The 17059-nt window shown below is 43.9% G+C and overlaps 1 protein-coding gene and 1 long non-coding RNA gene across 7 annotated transcripts in view; both read left to right on the forward strand.

Annotated features, from left to right (window-relative positions):
• PALM2AKAP2 (PALM2 and AKAP2 fusion) overlaps positions 1-17059 on the forward strand; it is a 517050-nt gene that overhangs the window by 148711 nt on the left and 351280 nt on the right. The gene's annotated exons all lie outside the window — the stretch shown is intronic.
• Positions 980-12942, forward strand: LOC139184644 (uncharacterized). Its single transcript, XR_011568193.1, has 2 exons — positions 980-12708; positions 12798-12942. It is a non-coding gene; the product is annotated as an uncharacterized lncRNA (long non-coding RNA).

Below are 17059 nucleotides of genomic sequence, written 5' to 3' on the forward strand. Positions count from 1 at the left end.
TAGCCTCTACTAGAGTTATCACATTTAGCAACTAAAATTATAGGATGCCCAATTATTGCATGGGACACACTTTTATACTAAACAAATGATTTGTTGTTTGTTTGAATTCAGATTTAACTGGGCATCCTATATTTTACCTGGCAAGCTCATCCCCTTCACATATATGCCGCGTTCACAACTGAGTTCAGAACCCACTTTTTCTGGGTCTGTTTCACTCTTCCATGTAAATATGAAAATACTCAGTGGTTTTATTTTTTTCTAGTCCTTATTTCATTTTTTAAACCACTATGAGGTACCATTTCACACCAGTCAGAATGGCTGCGATCCAAAAGTCTACAAATAATTAATGCTGGAGAGGGTGTGGAGAAAAGGGAACCCTCTTACACTGTTGGTGGGAATGCAAACTAGTACAGCCACTATGGAGAACAGTGTGGAGATGCCTTAAAAAACTGGAAATAGAACTGCCTTATGATCCAGCAATCCCACTGCTGAGCGTACACACTGAGGAAACCAGAAGGGAAAGAGACACGTGTACCCCAATGTTCATCGCAGCACTGTTTATAATAGCCAGGACATGGAAGCAACCTAGATGTCCATCAGCAGATGAATGGTTAAGAAAGCTGTGGTACATATACACAATGGAGTATTACTCAGCCATTAAAAAGAATACATTTGAATCAGTTCTAATGAGGTGGATGAAACTGGAGTCTATTATACAGAGTCAAGTAAGCCAGAAGGAAAAACACCAATACAATATACTAACGCATATATATGGAATTTAGAAAGATGGTAACAATAACCCTGTGTACGAGACAGCAAAAGAGACACTGATGTATAGAACAGTCTTATGGACTCTGTGGGAGAGGGAAAGGGTGGGAAGATTTGGTAGAATGGCATTGAAACATGTAAAATATCACGTATGAAACAAGATGCCAGTCCAGGTTCGATGCACGATACTGGATGGTTGGGGCTAGTGCACTGGGACGACCCAGAGGGATGGTATGGGGAGGGAGGAGGGAGGAGGGTTCAGGATGGGGAACACATGTATACCTGTGGTGGATTCATTTTGATATTTGACAAAACTAATACAATTATGTAAAGTTTAAAAATAAAATAAAAAATAAAATAAAAAATTTTTATTGGAGTATAGTTGACTAACAAATGTGTTAGTTTCAGGTGTACAGCAAAATGATTCAGTTATATATGTACATGTATCTGATTTTCAAATTCTTTTCCCATTTAGGTTATTACAGAATATTGAGAGTTTCCTGTGCTATACAGTAGATGCTTATTGATTATCTAAATATAGCAATGTGTATATGTCAATCCCAAACTCCCGATCTATTGATACTCATTGATTTTATATAGTGATACATTTGTGAGATGATAGGGCATGTACTGAAAGGTTAAGAGGATCTCATCAATACATTCATGTGTTTTGAACCCACTAGACATGTTGTGAACCCACTAGAGACTAGACATGTCTTTTCTGGAGAATAAGAAAGGGACTAGTGTGTGTTGGAGGACAGAGGACAACTGGATTTCAGAAATTAGGACATTTCCCAGCCCTCTTCCAACCCCCTCCCCTAGCCCAACCTTTGAATAACATAAAACTGTGAAGACTAAACAAAGAGATTGTTCATACTGGGTGATTTTGAAAATAATCACTGGAATGCTAGCCTTCAGCAGCCGGTATATCTTATACTGCATTGAGCAAGATGTGGCCTTGTGGTGTGTCGTCTGTGACTCATGCAGTGCTCACACTCAGCTCATTCCCAGCCTGGATGTTTTGGTTGAGAATGCTGTGATGGTTGATTGATTTCTCTTGTTTGTTTGTTTTTTCATTTATCAACTTTACTAGTGTGATTTCAGAATCACAGTGAGATGAGAAGGAAAATCAATTTTATAGAGTACCTTCAGAATGAAGAATGAATGTAAATCCCCATTTTCTGTCTAGACCAAGGCATCAGTAAACAGCAATCTGTGGGTCAGATCTGGCCCGCAGTCTCTCTTCATAAGGCCTGTGAGCAATATGTGGTTATTACATGTGTAAATGGAAATTAAAAAAAAAAATTCATGATGGGAAAATCATATGAAGTTTAGATTCCGTATCCACACATAAAGTTTTATCAGAACATACTCATTGCCATTCGTTTGCACATGGTCTATGGCTGATTGCACACTACAGCAGCAGAAGTGAGTAGTTCCAACAGAGACCGACCGTGTAGCCTGCAAAGCTTAAAACGTTTACTTTCTGACCCTTCATGGAAAAGCTTGGGCTGACTCCTGCTCTAAACTCTGTATCTTCTATGGTTGTGTTTGCCTTTAAGGTCCTAGGAATCTTTCTTTCCCCAAATTTAAACTTTTGTATTTTGTATTAGAGTATAGCCGATTAACAATGTTGTAGTAGTCTAGGTGAGCAGCAAAGGGACTCAGCCATACAGATATATGTATCCATTCTCCCCAAACCCCACTCTCATCCAGGCTGGCACGTAACATTGAGTAGAGGTCCATGTGCTATACGGTGGGTCCTTGTTGGTTATCCATTTTGAATATGGCAGTGTGTACATGACCTTCCCAGACTCTCCAACTGTCCCTTCCCCCTGGCAGCTATAAGTTCATCTAAGTCTGCGAGTCTCCGTTTTGTAAGTTCATTTGTATCATTCCTTTTTAGATTTCACATATAAGGGATGTCATCCAATATTTCTCCTTCTCTGCCTGACTTACTTCACTCAGTACAACATTCCCTAGGTCCATTCATGTTGTTACAATGGCATCATATTATTCTCTTTAATGGCTGAGTAATACTCCATTGTGTATATGTACCACATCTTCTCTAGCCATTCCTCTGTTAATGGGCATGTAGGTTGCTTCCATGTCTCCGCTGTTGTAAACAGTGCTGCAGTGAACATAGGGGTGCGTGTATTCTTTCGGATCATCTTTCTCCAGATATATGTCCAGGAGTGGGGTTGCAGGGTCATATGGTGGCTCTATTTTTAGCTTTTTAAGGAACCTCCATGCTGTTCTTCATAGTGGCTGTACCAATTTACATTCCTATCAACAGGGTAGGAGGATTCCCTTCTGTCCACATCCTCTCCAGCATTTGTTGTTTGTGGATTTTTTGATCATAGCCATTCTGACTGGTGTGAGGTGATATATCATTGTAGTTTTGGTTTGCATTTCTCTAATAACTAACAATGTTGAACATCTTTCCATGTGCCTCTTGGCTACCTATATGTCCTCTTTGGAGAAATGTCTATTTAGGTCTTCTGCCTATTTGTTGGTTGGGTTGTTTGTTTTGATGCTGATAAGTATCATAAGATGTTTGTAAATTTTGGAGACTAATCCCTATCTGTCACATCAGTTGCAAATATTTTCTCCCAACCTGTGGATTGTCTTTTTGTTTTATTTATTGTTTGCTTTGCTGTGCAAAAGCTTTTGAGTTTAAGTAGGTCCCATTTGTTTATTTCTGTTTTTATTTCCATTATTCTGGGAGATGGATTAAAAAAGATGTTGCTGTGATTTATGTCAGAGAGTTCTGCCTATGAAGGTTCTAGGAATCTTTTGGCTAAAGATGTGACTGTTGTCTGGTTGCTGACAGTTCAGAACAGTAAAGCTCCTAGACATATATCTGGAGAAAACTCTAATTTGAAAAGATACACGCACCTCGGTGTTCACAGCAGCACTATCTACAGTGGCCAAGACATGGGCTCCCCAGGTGGTGCTGGTGGTAAAGAACCCACATGCCAGTGCAGGAGACATAAGAGATGCAGATTCTATCCCCCGGTTGGGAAGATCCCCTGGAGGAGGGCGTGGCAACCCACTCCAGTATTCTTACCTGGAGAATTCCATGGACAGAGGAGCCTGGAGGGCTACAGTCCATAGAGTCTCAAAGAGCTGGACATGATTGAAGCAACTTAGCACAGTATAGCACAAAAAAAGAATAAAATAATGCCATTTGTAACAATATGGATGGAAGTAAATCAGCAAGACAAATATAAAAAATATGATACAAATGAACTTATTTACAAAAGCAAAACAGACTCACAAACATAGAAAACAAACATGGTTACCAAAGGAGAGAGCGGGGGTGAAGGGAAGGATAAATTAGGCTGAGATTAACATATAAACACTATAACATATAAAATAGATAAACAACGAAGGCCTATTGTATAGTATAAGGAACTATACACAATATCTTATGATAACCTCTAAGGAAAAAGAATATATACTGAAGTTAAACATTATATATATATGTACATATATATATATGTATATATATATATATATATATAAATAACTGAATCGCTATGCACCAAACTTGAAACTAACAGCATTGTAAATCAACTATATTTCAATAATTTTTTTTAAAAAATAAAGCAGAGTGAATGAGAAAAACAGTGTAATGCATAGACACCCTTTTCACTCTCTTCTGGGCTACTATGATGAAAGGCTTATAGTTACTGAAATGCTCACATGTTGAGTTTTGCTTCTCTAGAGTTTTCTTGTTATATTCTCGCTCTCTAGCCAACTATGTGTTTTCTTTTGAAAACCAGAAAATCTGCTCTCTTAGAGGTATCAGTTTGGCCCGTCTAAAAATAAATGATTACGTTTAAAGCCATTTTTTTCCATTGACAGGGGTTAAGAGGGTAGAGGAAAAGCACTGGTGATTCTTCATGTCATTTTTATTTCTCCTCAGAAATTGCCAGGAGCGTCATGCTGTGCTCCCCGGGGGATTTTAAGGGTGCAGTGTCAGAATGGGAGTCAGAGAACATGCCCACCACATTCCCTGAGTCAGAGCAGGAAGCCAGTGGAAAGTGGCTTCTGACCCACTGCCCTGCCGTTCATTAGCCCTTGGCTGAGGGTCAGTTACCTTATGGAAGCCATAGGGCAAATGGCTTCATTTGCAAATGAAGTGACCAGTAGGGGTCAAAGCTGCCTATGGCCTATGGCAGCAGAGTCCACTTTGACCTCCCTAAACCATCAACTGTTTCCTTTCTGTCCCCCTTTCCTTTCTTGTCCAAAAGAGCCAGCTGCAATTTTGAGTCCTCTTTGCCTGGAAATTTCCAAAGGGACTTTGGTGACTTAGTAAATATTTTCAAATTGCCCAAGGTTTGGAGAGATAGCAGAGCCACAGTTGTGAAATCAGATTTAGAAAGGGATTACTGCCATACTTGGACGGCCGTGTGAGCATGGGGGGATGAGGGGTGGAGCAGGCTGTGGTGTGGACACTTGCGGATCCTCCCTCTATCAGCGGATGGCTTTTGCCTTTCTGGTCAGACATATGCCAGACCCTGAAATTCTCTTTCTGGATAACTTCTGAGCAGCTGCTGGGAGAATAGGAAGCCAAGCGTGGGGTTAGTGTAAGGCTTCCTTGACTGCAGCACTACTGACAGCTTGGTCCAGATAATTCTTTACTGTGGGAGCGGGGGCTGTCCTGTGCATTGTATGTTTAGTGGTATCCCTGCTCTCTAGCCAGTAAATTCCAGTAGCATTGCCCATGCCCCAGCATGACAATCAAAAGTGTCCCCAGACATTGCTAAATGTTCCCTGGAGGACAAAATAAGCCCTTTGAGAACCACCAATGTAGTATAATGTAAGGGTTATCTGACCAAATGTAGTTCCCATACTTTCAGCATTAGAGATTCATTGCTTTAAGTCTTCCCTTTCACCCCGCAGGATTCTTTCCTTGAAGCCGTGGAGGTTTTTTTAGTTTCCAGAATCACCCATGAAAATACAAATTTCTCACAAAGGGTAAAGCCCTGAGCCTGAGAGAACAAGTGGTTTTCATCCCATGTCAACTCTGACTGTCTTGGGAAGATGCCTTGTCTTTGAGGAACTTATGTCCAGGGCATAAGGACATCCTTGCCTACCCTTTGTTCATAAGGAGCCTTCTTACCTGGTGTCTCTGCAGAGATGTATCAGTCAGACCCTCATCTGGGGTGGTAACTGCTCCCAGGGGCACCATTCACACATGCTCACTGTGGCTTTGTATTGGTTAGGGCAGTTTTCTAGCAGGTGCCAGAAAGGTGCCTTGAAGAAGAGGTATCTTTTCTAGATCCCGCAGAGCTGCCATATGGACTAGCAGAGATGCTATGATTGGCTTGATGGGAATAAGCAGCAGGAAGCACAAGGAGGAGGGGAAAGAGAGTAGTTCCCATCTCTTTCCTTCCATTTGATTAGAAGCTCCTGGAGGACAAGGACAGTGTTAGTGCCATCACAGTTCATTGCTGCCTTCACAGTGCATTTCACATAGAGCCCAAGCCACTTTCAGTTCAGCTCAGTCACTCAATCATGTCTGACTCTTTGAGACCCCATTGACTGCAACATGCCAGGCCTCCTTGTCCATCACCAACTCCTGGAGTTTACTCAAACTCATGTCCATTGAGTCGGTGATGCCATCCAGCCATCTCATCCTCTGTCGTCCCCTTCTCCTCCTGACCTCAATCTTTCCCAGCATCAGGGTCTTTTCAAATGAGTCAGCTCTTCGCATCAGGTGGTCAAAGTATTGGAGTTTCAGCTTCAACATCAGTCCTTCCAATGAACGCCCAGGACTGATCTCCTTTAGGATGCACTGGTTGAATCTCCTTGCTGTCCAAGGGACTCTCAAGAGTCTTCTCCAACACCACAGTTCAAAAGCATGAGTTCTTCAACCCTCATCTTTCTTTATGGTACAACTCTCACATCCATACATGACCACTGGAAAAACCATAGCTTTGACTAGACGGACCTTTGTTGACAAAGTAATATCTCTGTTTTTAATATGCTGTCTAGGTTGGTCATAACTTTTCTTCCAGGGAGCAAATGTCTTTTAATTTCATGGCTTTAGTCACTATCTGCAGTGATTTTGGAGCCCCCCAAAATAAAGTCTGTCACTGTTTCCACTGTTTCCCCATCTATTTGCCATGAAGTGATGGGACCAGATGCCATGATCTTAGTTTTCTGAATGTTGAGTTTTAAGCCAACTTTTTCACTCTCCTCTTTCTCCTTCATCAAGAGGCTCTTTAGTTCTTCTTCGCTTTCTGCCTTAAGGGTGGTGTCATCTGTATACATGAGGTTATTGATATTTTATTAACCTTAAAGCAGGGTTCTTAAACTGTTTTATGTCTCAGATTCCTTCCCAGGCTTGTGGACTCAGAATAACGCTTCAATGCACAAGATAAAATACATAGGATTAAAAAGATGGCCAATTACATTGAAATACAGGCAGGTCATTATTAGAAAATTGTGATAGGTAATGTATATGCTTCTATATTTGGAGAAGGGAATGACAACCCACTCTAGTATGCTTCCTTGGAAAATTCCATGGACAGAGGAGCCTAGTGGGTTACAGTCCTTGGAGTCACACAGAGTCAGACATGGCCGACCACACAGCACATACTTCTGTATTATTGTATTAAATAAAAGTTAGTGGCATTCCAGTGGTCATGTGTGGATGTGAGAGTTGGACATAAAGAAAGCTGAGCGCTGATGCTTTTCAACTGTGGTGTTGGAGAAGACTCTTGAGAGTCCCTTGAACAGCAAGGAGATCCAACCAGTCCATCCTAAAGATCAGTCCTGAATATTCATTGGAAGGACTGATGCTGAAGCTGAAACTCCAATACTTTGGGCATGAGATGTGAAGAACTGACTCATTGGAAAATACCCTGATGCTGGGAAAGATTGAGGGCAGGAGGAGAAGGGGACGACAGAGGATGAGATGGCTTGATGGCATCATTGACTCAATGGACATGAGTTTGAGTAAACTCCAGGAGTTGGTGATGGACAGGGAGGCCTGGTGTGCTGCAGTCCATGGGGTCGCAAAGAGTTGGATATGACTTGAGTGACTGAACTGAACTGAAGTGACTATTCCAATACATACTCCGATTTCTAATGATTAATGAACATAAGTGATATTCATCTCCCACAACTACAGTATAATATGACAATACCTGTGATTGCTACTTATGACAAAGTCATAGGAACTGAAGATATTTCTGAGGCTTGTCCTTCTGTTTGAAGGTGATGCAATATTTCAGCTACAGGTTAGTGATAATAGCCTTTAAATGGCTGTCGTGACTTCTGGCTCATCCCTGGACTCCTTGAATTCTTTTTTTTTTTTTTTTAAATAAGGTATGACTATTTATTTTTATCTTTTTTTTTTTTTTTGGTGGTGCCACATGGCATGCGTGATTTTATTAAATAGTTCCTAAATCAAAGATCGAACCCTTGACCCCTGCAGTGGAAGTGTGGAGTCTTAACCGCTGGACAGTCAGAGAATTTCCCCTGAATTTTTTCTTAGCCAGGTGTCTGCTTTAAAGCTCCCTCTCTGCCCTGGAGTAGAAAAAAGGCAACCCACTCCAGTATTCTTACCTGGAAAATTTCATGGGCAGAGTGCTGCTGTCCATGGGTCACAAACAGCTGGACACCACATGTGGACAGCACAGACACGCACTGTCCCTCACCTGACGTCACCCCAGCCACCTGCTTGAGGCTCTTCCCTAGCGAGTTTCCCCAGGCTCCTCCTTCTGTACAGTTTTCCATCTAAACTCTGCCAGGTGTGTTGTGTCTCTTGTCTCCTGTCTCAGCTCAAAAGGCAAGGAAGCATCCAGCCCCCACTTGGGGTTCCCAAGTTTGAGAGAAGCCGTCACATCCTGGATACCCAGTAAGTGCTCGTTCAGATGAGACGGTCGCTTTACCAGCTTTCCCCTTTTATCTGGGGCCATGACAGGATGCTTGGGCTGTGTTGCCCTCACCAAAATCGCACAACTTAAAAGCTGAGAATTATGTTTTCTTCAGTGACCGTACTGAGCACTGTAGCTGGGGATGGCAGCCTGTCAGACAGCCCTGAGGGACTGTTCCAAAGAGGTGAGGGAAGAGGCAGGATACATAGGAGCTTTTCTGATGAAATAAGCATGTAGTTCAACATCAAAAGATGGCTATTCACACACACACACACAAACCCAGATTTTAGTGTTTTTCTATGTATGAGAAGATACAAGAGTTTGGCTCCTTGAAGTTTCTTTTGATCTTAGCTATCTGGGGCCAGTATCCTTTTTATTCTCCTTCTTGAATTCCCCTCAGGGTACACCTCTGGGGCATCTGCAGTTGCTGATGGCTTGATGGTGGGCAGCAGCCTTGTTTACTGGAATGGCAGGCGACAGTTTTTTGATCCACAATAATATTTGAATTCAGTCCCCTCTTGATGCCTTCCTTCCACATCGAGAGCAGCTTTCAGTCTGGTTCATCTCATTCCTGGAGATCTACCGATCTCCCCTTGAGAAAAGAGAGGGCTGGACACCCACTGTGACCGTGAAAGCAATAGTGAGCAGCATCCTTGACCAACAGTGACCCCACTGCATGCATGTACCCAAGCAGCTGGGCACAAGGCATCAGCATCCCCATGGCACACCTTGCTGTGGACCATCAAGGCAGGAGTCGTGCCTGTGAACCAGGAGCCTGGGCATTCAGGATGGCCACAAGGGAGTTTCAAAATACATGAATAAAAATGAGCCACTACTAGAGTTAGTGACAGTAAGGTCAGCAGGTTCCAGAATGTCCTGCGTGGGGTTAGTGCCTGTGTTTTTCACCCACTGAACCCATGGACATTCTAACAATTTGGACTACTGCGGCTTCTGAAGTTCTTTTTCCCCCTGGATTGTTATAAACAGGCCCTGTTCGTTTCTTAGGGCTGTCATAACCAAGTGCCACAGACTGGGTTGGCTTCAGTGACAGAAGTGTATGGTCTCCCAGTTCCAGAGGCTGGATTGCGAGATCAAGTATCAGCAGGCTAGGTTTCATCTGAGGGCTGTGAGGGTGGGGTCAGCTCCAGGCCTTTCTCCTTGTCTTGTCCCTGCCCCTGTCTTATCCCTTCACAAGCTCTTCTACATGTGTCCATGTCCAGATTTCCCCTTTTCATAAGGATACCATCATGCTGGATTAAGCCCCGCCGTAATGACATGATTTTCATGACCTCTGTGCATGTGTGTGTGTGTTCTAAGTCGCTTTGGTCATGTCTGACTCTTTGCGACCCTAAGGACTATAGCCCGCCAGGCTCCACTGTCCATGGAATTCTCCATTCAAGAATCCTGGAGTGGGTTGCCATGCCCAACTCCTCCTGGGCTGGCATGGTCCCAACCCAGGGATCAAACCCATGTCTCTTATGTCACCTGCCTTGGCAGGTGGGTTCTTTACCACTAGCGCCACCTGGGAAGCCCAGCACCTTTGTAAAGACCCTATTTATAAGGTCATATTCTGACTATGCCTTTGACTGAGTGGACCATAACAAACTCTGGAAAATTCTTCAAGAGATGGGAATACCAGACCACCTGACCTGCCTCTTGAGAAATCTGTATGCAGGTCAGGAAGCAGCAGTTAGAACTGGACATGGAGCAACAGACTGGTTCCAAATAGGAAAAGGAGTACATCAAGGCTGTATATTGTCACCCTGCTTATTTAACTTATATGCAGAGTACATCATGAGAAACGCTGGGCTGGAGGAAGCACAAGCTGGAATCAAGGTTGCTGGGAGAAATATCAATAACCTCAGATATGCAGATGACACCACCCTTTTGGCAGAAAGCGAAGAAGAACTAAAGAGCCTCTTGATGAAAGTGAAAGAGGAGAGTGAAAAAGTTGGCTTAAAGCTCAACATTCAGAAAACTAGGATCATGGCATCTGGTCTCATCACTTCATGGGAGATAGATGGGGAAACAGTAGAAACAGTGACAGACTTATTTTTTGGGCTCCAAAATCACTGCAGATGGTGACTGCAACCATGAAATTAAAAGATGCTTGCTCCTTGAAAGAAAAGTTATGACCAATCTAGACAGCATATTAAAAAGCAGAGGCATTACTTTGCCAAAAAAGGTCTGTCTAGTCAAAGATATGGTTTTTCCAGTAGTGATGTATGTATGTGAGAGTTGGACCATAAAGAAAGCTGAGGGTTGATGAACTGATGCTTTTGAACTGTGGTGTTGGAGAAGACTGTTGAGAGTCCCTTGGCCTGCAAGGAGATCCAACCAGTCCATCCTAAAGGAAATCAGTCCTGGGTGTTCATTGGAAGGATGGATGTTGAAGCTGAAACTCCAATACTTTGGCCACCTGATGCGAAGAACTCTCATTTGAAAAGACCCTGATGGTGGGAAAGATTGAGGGCAGAAAGAGAAGGAACAACCGAGGATGAGATGGCTGGATGGCATCACTGACTCAACCGACATGAGCTTGAGTGGACTCTGGGAGTTGGCGATGGACAGGGAGGCCTGGCATGCTGCAGTCCATGGGGTCGCAAAGACTTGGACACGACTGAGCGACTGAACTGAACTGAACTGACTGAGGGCTGAGGGCTTCACTGTGTCTGTGGTGGGGGACGTAATTCAATGCATACCAGGGTCTCTGCTTACTGTCAGGGGGCACTTGCATCTCACAGTAATGGCCATTCGCATCCTAGTCCGCTTCTGGCTGTGGCAGTAGAAACCATGTCCCGAGGGAAGTGGCCCAGGGACTCAAGAGTAGTGGGATGCCATCCGCCAGGAGTGACTCAGGCCTCTGCGTTTTGTCACACTCCTGACTTCCTCTGGCACCCGGGACCCTCAGGGTCCCCTCACCCTTTGTCTCCAGTAGAAGCTGTTTATCTTTGAAGCCTCTAGTCAAGGCCAAGAACAGCAATTCACACTAAGATGTGATGAAAGTGAAGTCGCTCAGTCATGTCCGACTCTCTGCGACCCCATGGACTGTAGCCCACTAGCCTCCTCTGTCCATGGGATTTTCCAGGCAAGAGTACTGGAGTGGGCTGCCATTTCCTTCTTCAGGGGATCTTCCTGACCCAGGGATCGAACCTGAGTCTCCTGCATTGCAGGCAGACACTTTACCATCTAAGCCACCAGAGGAGATGTGATGAAGAAAGGGTGAATATTCCCTCCGCAAAAGCCAGTTAAAAACAGAGGGTAGAGCTTTAGACCACATCCCAGAACTCAGAATATCAGCTCAGTAACCATCAGGGCTGTTTCGTTCAAGGCCCTGGATTGTCCCCTTCCTCATCACCAAGAATGACCAAAATATTCCTGGTGGATTCATACCTCTTTTAGCGTTTGCAGAATTCTCCCACTTCCATGCTCTTTTTGTGCATCAAAGAGCAGGGCAGGTGTCATTTTCTGCCTTTCATTTCAGAGAAAACATCAACGCGGCTATGTAACTTGTCCAAGCTCATGCAGGGCCGTGTCCTGCACATCTCTCTGCCTCCAGCACACCTACCCCGTGACCCTCCACTTCTCTTCTGGGTCCCCACGGTGTGGTCCATGTGGTCTGTGTCTCATAGGTTCGCTCATTCCCTTGCTCTGCCCCAGGGCTCCATCCAGCCCCTCCTGTCCTCCCTAAAAGGCCCAAAAGTAGCCTAGGCCTGGTGAGGGTGGCCAAGAGGAGAACGATCTTTGTTCCAAGTTCTAGGCCAAACGGGCAGCGTGGACAAAGGCTCAAGGCTCGTGAGGGAGCAGAGCAGCAGCAGGAAATGACGAGGAGGTGGGTGTGGCTGGAGCGTGCCAGGAAGTGAGGCCACAAGGGCAGTGGGTGCTGGGTCACAGAAGGCCAGGCGTGCCAGGTTCAGGGGCCAGGACTTGGTACCGTGGTTGGTGGAGCCACGAAGACCCAGAGTTTATCAGAGATTGCTCTGGTGGCAGAGTGGAGGCAAGGGTGCTTGCCTGCTTGCCCAGTGTCCCATTGCTGTTGGAGCTGGTAAATTGCTGCAGGCTTCTGAGGTGGCCTCTCTGTTTTGTGCAGGGGTCACCTTTAGCTCTTATTATCGCTCGTGTCATTCTCTGTAGACGGAAGCCCAGAAGAAGCATCTGAACCAACTTCAGCTGAAAGCCTGATTGTTGATGGAGGCCAATTTAGAGTTGGAATGTGGAGGTTATTTCTGGACACTGTGACATCCTGTTCAACTTTCAGAGGAGCCTGGGAATAAAGGGGTGACTCAGTCTGTGAGCTTATTTTTAGGAAAAGCTGAGAATTCAGTCTAGAGCCACTCACGGTCCTCCGTCCCTGCCAGTGCAGAGGTGGTGTTGGTGGAGAGGATGCTGAGCAGAAATGCTGTATTTATCATCAACTGCTACCCAGTGCCTCCTACACACCAGCATGTGGTTTATTGATTTGAAAACAAGATGGGAATCAACGTAAATAAACCTTTGAGTCAGAGGAGCCTATTTTAGGGCATTTACATTTGAGAACTGATTTGGAGCTAAAGAATTAGTATTGTAAGTGCTTCTGTTTATTGGGCATTTAATATGTATTAATACAACATATTTTGCTTTGCAAACATTTAATGGGAACTCTGATACTCTGTTGAAGGTATAGTGCTGTTATCACTGTTTTAGTAGGCATGGAAATGTTAACTCGAAGTTAAATATTATTCTAGGCAAAGGTGGCTGAGTTTGAATTTGACCCCAGATCTGGCTCCAAAGCCCATGCAAAGGATCACTCCAGGTCTGACAAATAACTGCGTCTCTTTGGTCTTGTGGGTTCGATCTCAGGGTCAGGAAGATCTCTTGGAGAAAGGAATGGCTACCTACTCCAGTATTCTTGCCTGAACAGAGGAGCATGGTGGGCTTCAATCCATGGGATTGCATGGGAATCCATGGACTTCAATCCATGGGACACGACTGAGTGACTGACTAACTTGGTCCTGTGTATCACTGATTGATCATGGGATTATTGCCAGTTCAGCTCAGATTTGGCCTCAGAATCCTTCTCAACACAGTGCTCTCAGTAGAGCTACTGTGACCAACCTAGCAGCTTAGTATTTGAGATAAAGCCCATCTGTCATCTTAATTTTATCTTTGCTTTAGTTCAAAATGGAGACTTTAAGTCTGGAGAATCTGTTATTGTTGATTTCTACAGCTCTATTTATAGCCTTTTATTTTCTAAACACTTGGAAGCAGTAGAGCATTCACTACAGTTTCCTTTTACAGTCAGTGGAGACTCTGTATTCTTTAATAGGGGTTTCTGACTGCCTTGGAGGGAAGAATGACATTTGAGGACCCCAAGCCTTGATTAGACAATTGGCTTATGTGTGGGTGTCTGCAGTGGTGACTGGGAGATGGAGAATGAGCCTTAAGAACTTTGGCCATTTATAGCAGCAAACCTTTTAAATAGCCCAGTCTGATGGGCGGATGTGGTAGGCAGCCTAAGACACCAAGATGATGGGACCAACTCTGGGGAAACTTGCTGCTCTTTAGTTGTTCTGAGAAATGTCACCTCAGCTAGCAAACCTGTTGTCCTGAGTTTAGCACTTGTGGAAGCTTGAGGTCCCAATGGAGAGAAAATCTGAAAGGAAAGTGGAAGTTGCTCAGTTGTGTTCGACTCTTTGCAACCCCATGGACTGTGTAGCCCACCAGGCTCCTCTGTCCATGGAATTCTCCAGGCAAGAATCCTGGAATGCACTGCCATTCCCTTCTCCAGGGGAAGTCCTTAAAAGCAAGCTCAGACACGAGAAAGGGGAAGAGGGTTCCCAGGATGGTGGCAAAGGGGGAACCTAGTACCCAGCCATAGAATGAGATAGCAATCCATCTAGAAGGAATTTCTTTTTTTTTTTTTTAAGATTGGAGTACAATTCCTTTGCAGTGTTGTGTTAGTTTCTGCTTGCAACAATGTGAATCAGCTATAAGCCTACATATGTCCCTCCCTCTTGAGCCTCCCTCTTCATCCCCATCCCACTCCAACCCCCCCCCCCCCCACTCCTCTAGGTCATCACTGAACACCGAGTTGAGCTCCCTGTGTTACGCAGCAGCTCAGAACAAAGTTCTTGGTCAAGATCAAAAAACCGGAACATAGAGAAAGAGGAATAGAGATGCATTGCTTAGAAACACAGAGGCTGCCATGATTTCTTCAAGATTCCAGATAATTGAACTGCAGTGGAGTTGAACAGTTAAAATGGATGAAAGGTAGCACATAGGGATCATCAACGCAGGGTACATTCAATAAAATTAGAACCTTTTTGCTTTACTTTTTCAAAAAACAAAAGACAAATCCAGCTTAGGTTAGCAGCCTCTAGAGCCTGTCATCAGTCAGTGTGCAGGACTTGAGGCATAGGCCTGGGCTTTAGGGCCGGGACTCCAGGCCCCAGAGACATCTGAAATCTGGTTGTCAGAACTGAGGTGAGAGGTCGGGCAGAGGTGGACTCAAAATGCTGCTGCCCAGACTCATTGGTCCTGGCAGACAGTGCTCTCTCCCTGCTGATTTCATCCTGTTGAGCCTTATTTTCTGGTTGTGTATGTTATGCAAGCTTGGGGGGACCATTCAGATTATTTGGATCCAAGCCAGAGAGAGGGTTACCTTGGAGATGAATTTATTTCATCTCCTGAAATGCTGGTGAGTTGCCAAGCAGAGATCAGAGACCTGGAAGCTTTCACCAAGCTTTATGACTAGACACAGCCCATTCAGTCCTCATCGGCTCAACAGCCTGATGCAGGTGTGTGTATCAGCTGCATGGGAAGGATGCAGAAGGGACAAAAACAATTTAGTATCAACAGGAGGAGAAGGCACACAGGCTTTAATCCCCCACCCCTCACCGTGCTGCTCCCTCGAGTAGCAGACCCGGTGCAGAGAGGAGAGGGAGACAGTGGCTTGGAAAGTGTCTGCATTTGATTGGTATGTGCACCTTGAGAATTAAAAAGTAGATGAGATTAATGCATGTCTAAATGAAGACACTCGCCATACACACACTCCTTAGATCTTGGGAGCGCTATGGCTGTGTCCCAGACCAGACACATAGAGTCCAAAGAAAATCAATGACTGTCATATAATATAACTGTCTGGCCACCCTCGAAGCCCCACTTTTTTTCTAGGTGGTTTCAGAGAAGGACAACTCCCAGCCCAGCTCCAACAGCTGAATTAGATGGCTGAGTTGTGGCATTGCTTCTGCCAAAACTGCTTGGATGGTTCCCCCGGGGGGCTTAAGGATGCGGTCAAGTTTCCTGGTTTACCCTGAGTTAAGCAGAAATCTTCACCTGGCCAGGTGTCATTATGTCCATGTCACCTCATCACTGGAGAAAATGCATTACACCCTCCTGCAGTTCTTTCATGAAATGGAGCATGGCATCAAGGAAATAAGATAGTCAGCATGGCATCACAGCGGGTCAGAAATAGTATCAGCTACATACTTTGATTATATTTTAAAATTCAGTTTACACACAATAGGAACTCAGTTAATTAACTCCAAGCTGTAATCTCAGTCGGATTTGAATGGATCTGCATTTCAATAGCTTATTCCTCCAAAATAATATTAAGAAGCCCCATAGCAGCCTGTCGTTCTAGAGCTAAAATCATAAAACTTGGTTGTTTTCTCCTCGTTTTCAACAACCATTATTATTTACGCAATACTAATGAAATCAAGCAGATAGTATGACTTTCTTGTAGTTGAGGTTAATTTGTCAATTTCCTGCCAGTCTTCCAATACCTCCAGCACACGTTTTCCTGGTTAGTTGACGAACCTAATGATCGTAGTACCGAGAGGACTGGCAAAGTTCACTTCTTTGGATCTTTTCCCAAATCATAACTGGTTGATCTTTTTTCCTTTGAGTTTTCCAGGACAGAGGAATTCTTATATTTAGTAACATCTTCTCATTCTAAACAAAATGTGAAATGTGCAAACAAGTGAAAAAAATGAAATCATTTAAAAGTGTTTGGCCTGGGGCCTGACACTAAATAAATATTTTAGCATTCTAAAAGGAAAAACAATGCCCTTGATTTCGACACCAAAGAAATTTGGGGGATTTTCTTGGCATCGATTTTAGGTAGGTGTAATTAGACTCCATATGCATTTTGCTTTGAGTTTTTCTCACTTAACATTTACATGAATGTTTTCTCATGCTGTTATGAGATTTTCATAAATAGAATTTTAGTTGGTTACATAATTATTAGCAAGGAGTACATTTGGCTGTATCAGAAAGCCTGAAAAACAATAGCTTAAGTTTTTTTAGCTTCAAAGAAAAAATTGGAACAACTGAGGATGCTCTTAGGGTAGGGAGACTGCTCATTGAAGGCAGAAGGAGCTTTTCTTGTTTTTTTTGGAGGTTTTCTTTTTTTGCAC

The sequence above is a fragment of the Bos indicus genome, chromosome 8 (genome assembly GCF_029378745.1).
Source record: "Bos indicus isolate NIAB-ARS_2022 breed Sahiwal x Tharparkar chromosome 8, NIAB-ARS_B.indTharparkar_mat_pri_1.0, whole genome shotgun sequence".
In the NCBI taxonomy this organism is placed as follows: Eukaryota; Metazoa; Chordata; class Mammalia; order Artiodactyla; family Bovidae; genus Bos; species Bos indicus.